Source organism: Lathyrus oleraceus, chromosome 1, assembly GCF_024323335.1.
Source record: "Lathyrus oleraceus cultivar Zhongwan6 chromosome 1, CAAS_Psat_ZW6_1.0, whole genome shotgun sequence".
NCBI classification, from domain to species: domain Eukaryota; kingdom Viridiplantae; phylum Streptophyta; class Magnoliopsida; order Fabales; family Fabaceae; genus Lathyrus; species Lathyrus oleraceus.
The window spans coordinates 226,846,062-226,852,671 of NC_066579.1; the positions used below are offsets into that span (position 1 = coordinate 226,846,062).

The 6,610-nt window shown below is 38.6% G+C and overlaps 1 non-coding gene across 1 annotated transcript; it reads right to left on the reverse strand.

Annotated features, from left to right (window-relative positions):
- Positions 1 to 2,874: 2,874 nt before the first annotated feature.
- LOC127117041 (small nucleolar RNA R71) lies at positions 2,875 to 2,981 on the reverse strand. Its single transcript, XR_007801805.1, has one exon. It is a non-coding gene; the product is annotated as a small nucleolar RNA R71 (small nucleolar RNA).
- Positions 2,982 to 6,610: the final 3,629 nt, after the last annotated feature.

Consider the following 6,610-nt stretch of genomic DNA (forward strand, 5'->3'; position numbering starts at 1 on the left):
TAAATAAGTGAATGATCCAGCAAAACAAGAAAATAAAAGAAAACAAAAAGGCAACTCCGGTATAGGTGACCCTCACAAAGTCATCTAAACCCAAGGATTATAAAAAATTGCTAGAAAAAGAAAAAGAAAAAGAAAAAGAAAAAGAAAAGAAAAAGAAAAAGAAAAAGAAAGAAACTCACCCACTAATAGTTGGTTCAGAGGTATCTGGCACTGAACTCGGTAGGGCGGATTATGATCCGATCCCCCACAACTACAGTTGGGTCCAATAAAAGGGTTTACATATTTATGTGCCAGAAACCCCATGCTCAGATCATAATCACTAACGGGCCACTCTACTACGAAGCATGTACGGATAACGGGCTTAATGTGATTGCGCCTGAATGAAAAGGACACAAAAAGAGATGAAAAGGCAGGCCTAGGTATTGTGGGATAATATGGGTTGGTTAATATAGGAATGAAGTTTATCTCCATATTTGCGGATTAGTGTCATCATGATACCCTTAGTTCACTCAGTTAGTACCTATCACTGCATCCCGACTTGAACTTAGAATTTTTACCTGAAGCACTCGTTTACACTAGTTTTTCTTTTATGAGCTTTTCAATGTTTTGCTTGAGGACAAGCAAAGGTTTAAGTGTGGGAGAGTTTGATAACACTAAAATTTACCGTATTTTCGACTCTGATTTCACATGCATTCTAGTTGTTTTATTGCTATTTTGTTGTGTTATTACTATGTGTTTCTTTGTTTTCAGGTTTTTACTTTAATCGGAGCCCCGATCGAGAAAAGGAGCGAAAAAGAGCCAAGAACCCTAAAATTCAGCATTTTGTACTTGTGGCTTCCCCCATGGCTGGCGCCATAGACCCTGCCATGACGTGTCCAAGCTCAACCTCCCTCAACTGCCACGTTCCCCACTACTTCCACTAAGGCGCCTCAGAATGGTCTTGTGGCGGGCGCCACAAGAGGAAAAGTTTTCCCTCCCATTTTCAAGTTGAAGGGCATCCTTGTCATTTCCATCTTTTTACTTGCTTATAAATAGAAACTCGAAATCACTTTTATAATCATCCAAACTTAGACTAGAGGCAAACTCAGAGCAACTTTGTTTCACTTAGGCATATATTCAGTATTTTAAAGTCGTAATCGCTTCGCATTGGAGTGTTACCACAATTGTGTAATCGAGTCTGTGGTAGAGTCTGTAATCGAGTTTGAAGCACTTTGGAAGGAAGTTAATCCTGCCGCCATTTTCATTTCCGCTTTGCAATTTACTCAACCCTCCGATTGGAGCAGGGTTTTATTACTTGTCTTTATCTTATTTATTTTCCAGCACTCGCTTTACTTTTATTTATTTTCCCGCACTCGCTTTACTTTTATTTATTTCCTCGCACTCGCTTTACTTTATTTATTTTCTCACACTCGCTTTACTTTATTTATTTCTCGCACTCGCTTTACTTTATTTATTTCCCGCACTCGCACTACTTTTATTTAAATTCCGCACTCGCACTACTTTTATTTAAATTAATGCACTTTTACTTTACCATGTCTAACTAAATTTATAAGGTTAGAATGTAAGGATCGTAATTGAACTGATAATCCGTACAATTGTTCGTAGAAGCACTTAAGGGCTATTTTAACTTTCAACTTAAGTTTTCCCGCACTTCAATTCCGTTGGGTAAGATCGAAAGCCGTCCAACGTCTTTTTAAACTTAATTGTTTTTAAGTAATTCAAAAATAGCTAAAGCTCTTTGTTTAGTTCATTAGGAGATTTTAACTTAAGAAGAAAAGAGATTTTAAAACTATTTTCGGACGCGCTTATAAGTTTAGAGTCTGGTTCGTAAGAACCTCTTTTGGTTAAGAAATCCAGGTTAAAATACTTTTCAACTTGGTCAAGATACTATATTTCTTAAAAATAGGTTTACTACTCTAACGCAATGCGCGCCTTTTTATAAGTGACAATAAGAGGGTTTGATTAGGGAGTACAACTCGGTTCTGAATACGCGAAAGCGACAGTTCCCGTTAAATTAGTTCTTTTCAAAGTAGGAAACATTGCCCATAAGTAGTTCTATTAGCAAGTACTTGGATTATTAATTAATTATGTGAATTACATTCGACCCTGTCTTTATTAATTAAACTTTATTCAACACTTTACTTTTCATTGCACACTCTAAAAACACCTATTTTGATTGCCTTTGATAAATACCATAACAATAGATAACGATAGATTGACACTTGGTCTCTGTGGATTCGACAATCTTTTATATTACTCTGACGCGTTCGTATACTTACGAAAAAGACCGCATCAAGTTTTTGGCGCCGTTGTCGGGGACCAATTTCATCAAATTTAATTTTCCTGTTGTTATATCGTTTAGACTTAGGCTATTTCCCGCCGGTCAATGCGAAGAACTTGCAGCACCGGAAGTTTAAGCTTAGTATACCCTCTGGCGGAACCTGAACGTTACGCTCGCGCACGTTTATTCTTTCATAGAATTAAGAGAGCTATGGCCGAAGATCAAAACCAAAGACCTCTTAAAGATTTCGCTCAACCATCAAATGAAGAACCTAGTTCTAGTATAGTAAACCCAACCATACCAGCTAATAATTTCGAACTTAAACCATCCCTGTTGCAACTAGTGCAACAGAGACAATTCGCAGGTCTCGCTACTGAGAACCCAAACCAACATTTAAAATATTTCTTTAATTAGCAGACACTTTTAAAACCAATGGAGCTTCTCCTGAGGCAATACGTTTAAGATTATTCCCTTTTTCCCTCAGAGATAAAGCCCTATCATGGTTAGATTCCCTTCCACCCAATTCCATTACGACTTGGGATAACCTTAGAAGAGTTTTTCTTGCTAGATATTTTCCCCCGAGTAAGACCGCCGTTCTTCGAAACCATATAACTAGATTTACCCAAAACCAAGGAGAATCGTTTTTCGAGGCTTGGGAGAGATATAAAGAGTTGTTACGAGCATGCCCACATCATGGTTTAGAAAATTGGTTAATCATTCAAACCTTCTATAATGGACTTTATTACAACACTAAGATGACCATCGACGTTGCCGCAGGCGGTGCTCTGATGAACAAACCTTATCCTGAAGTTAGTGCCCTCATCGAAGATATGGCTCAAAACCATCAATCATGAGGAGTCGAACGAGCGACAGTTGAGAAGAAGGAAGCCCAAGGAGGAGTGCATGAACTAAGCTCTATATACATGATGCAAGCTAAAATGGACGCATTAGTCCTTAAGGTCGAGCATATGTGCATAAACCCGAATACTGTAGCCGCAGTTTCGTCGGATTGTGAGATATGTGGAACCAAAGGACACCAATCTGCAGAATGCAGTCTATTAAATGAAACCCACTATGAGCAAGTGAACTACACCCAAGGGAACCCATATTTGAATACCTATAACCCTGGATGGAGGAATCACTCGAACTTCTCCTATAAAAACAATAACCCTATCCAAAATAATGCACCTTTGAGACCTAGTTATCAAGCCCCTCGATCAAATCAACCTATGCAACCTGTGCCACCAAAGCCGCGCCTTGAGAAAATTATGGAAAATTTTATCACTGCTCAAACCCAACAAAACAAGGAGTTCATGAACCAGAACATTCATGTTAACAAATTGATTACTCAGTTAGGAACTAAGGTTGACCAAATAGTTACTCATACTAAGATGCTTGAAACCCAGATCTCTCAGGTAGCTTTAAACTAAGCCCCTCAGACTACACCTGGAGGACAATTCCCTGGACAACCTCAACAAAATCCGAGAGGGCAAGCCAATGCCATTACCCTACGAAGCGGGAACACTTATGATGGGCCGCAAACCCAAGATTGAGTGAGCCCGAAACTTCTAAGGAATGTACCAAACCTACGGACGAAGTAAAGGAACCAGAGGAATCTGAAAACCAAGAAGGTCGAGAAAAAGGAGAAGAACCTAAAGATAAAACTTACATACCACCCCCGCCATATAAACCACCTATACCATATCCGCAAAGACTCAAACAAACCCAGATCAATAAACAGTATCAAAAATTTATTAAAGTTATAGAAAAAATTCATGTAGAAATCCCTTTCACAGAAGCCATCACCCAAATACCTTCTTATGCAAAGTTTCTCAAAGACATCGTTACCAACAAACATAGACTTGACGATCCGAAGCCTTTGGAATGTAATGCTATTTCCGAGGACAAATTAGCAAAGAAAGATAAAGACCCTGGAAATTTCTCCATTCCTTGCCTTTTGGGTAATGATGTCATCGAAAAAGCTTTTCTAGACCTAGGAGCTAGTGTGAGCTTAATGCCTTTAGCGGTTTGTGAGAGGTTTAAACTTAGGAGAATTACAACCCACTAATATGTCACTTCAGTTAGCCGATAGATCTGTTAAATATCCGATAGGCATTTTAGAAGATGTCCCTGTTAGGATAGGTCAGTTATTTATGCCTACTGATTTTGTTGTCATAGACATCAAAGACGACAATGATATACCAATCCTTCTAGGTAGATCATTCTTATTGACTGCAGGAGCCATAATAGATGTTAAGAAAGGAAAGTTGACATTTGAGGTAGGTGACGAGAAAATAGAATTTATACTTTCGAAATTTCTTATGGCACCTATGATGGGAGACTCGTGTTATGCCTTAGATATAATTGATGAATGTGTTAGAGAATTAGAACAAAAAGTAATTGTAAAAACAATTAAGTTACCATCAACTCTCATAAGGGAAGATGATGACTTTAAGAAACCCTACGTCGATGATGACCTTTACGAATGTTTATCCCTTACCCCAGATCCTATGCCTTGCCCTAAGAAACCAACCTTAGAACTTAAGGAACTACCTAAGAACCTGAGATATGAGTTCCTCGATGAAAAGATGAACCATCCAGTTATAGTCAGTGCTACCTTGAGCCAAGAGGAAACGAACCAACTTTTAGACGTTTTACGAAGATATCCCTCAGCCTTAGGATATAATATCTCTGACCTGAAAGGTATAAGCCCATCCGTATGCATGCATCAGATTTCGCTCGAAGAAGATTCAAAACCCTCCAGGGAACATCAGAGAAGGATAAACCCTATAATGAGTGATGTTGTTAAAAAGGAAGTTCTTAAGTTACTTGAGGCAGGTATAATCTACCAGATCTCTGATAGTAAGTGGGTGAGCCCTGTGCATGTAGTACCTAAAAAGGGAGGCATCACAGTGGTGCAAAACGATAAAGGCGAACATGTAGCAAAACGTTTAGAAGGAGGATGGCGGATGTGTATAAATTATAGAAAATTAAATAAAGCAACCAGGAAGGACCATTTCCCTTTACCATTTATAGACCAGATGTTGGAGCGTCTAGCCAGACACTCTTACTTCTGCTATCTAGATGGATACTCTGGGTTCTTCCAAATACCTATTCACCCCGAAGATCAAGAAAAAACTACCTTTACATGCCCTTATGGAACTTTTGCCTACAAACGAATGCCATTCGGCCTCTGTAATGCCCCAGCTACTTTCCAACGCTGCATGATGTCATTCTTTGCAGATTACCTAGATGGTATCATGGACGTGTTTATGGACGATTTCTCGGTTTGCGGATTTGATTTCCACAATTGTCTTGCTAACCTTGAGAAAATCCTGGAGAGATGCGTGGAGGTGAACCTTGTGCTAAACTGGGAAAAGTGTCATTTCATGGTGACCGAAAGAGTAGTTTTAGGACATATAGTTTCTGAAAAAGGTATAAAGGTAGATAGAGCTAAAATAGAAGTTATAGAAAACCTAAAACCACCAAAAACCATCAGAGAAGTCCGAAGCTTTCTTGGACACGCTGGATTCTACCAGCGTTTTATTAAGGACTTCTCCAAAATTACTAAACCTTTAACTGGACTTTTAATGAAAGATGCTGAATTCATTTTCGATGAAAAATGTAATGACGCATTTAATCTTTTAAAGCAAGCACTATTCTCTGCACCTATTATAAAACCGCCCGATTGGTCGGAACCTTTTGAAATAATGTGCGATGCTAGTGATTACGCAGTTGGAGCCGTTCTAGGACAAAGGAAAGATAAAAGATTACATGCCATTTATTATGCCAGTAGAACCCTAGATGTTGTCTAACTTAACTACGCAACAACTGAAAAAGAATTACTCGTTGTAGTTTTCGCTATAGACAAATTTAGATCTTATCTAGTAGAAGCAAAAATTATAGTTTACACCAATCATGCTACCATTCCTTACCTATTAAGTAAAAAAGATGCCAAGCCCAGGTTACTCCGATGGATTCTATTACTACAAGAGTTTGATTTAGACATAAGAGATAAAAAAGGAACTGAAAATGTAGTAGCCGATCACCTTTCTAGGCTAGAACATCTAAAACCAGAACTAGTACCCATAAATGATGATTTCGCCTATGATAGACTAATAGCTAGAGTAGAAACCATTGAAGATAACCTAAGCCCTGATGAGCATCCCCAAAATTCCTTAGCAATAAGTAACGTACCCTGGTATGCTGACTTTGTTAATTACCTAGCTGCTGATATAGTACCCCCTGATCTTGACTACCACCACAAGAAGAAATTCTTCCACGATGTGAGAAACTTCTATTGGGACGAACCACTCCTTTTCAAAAGGG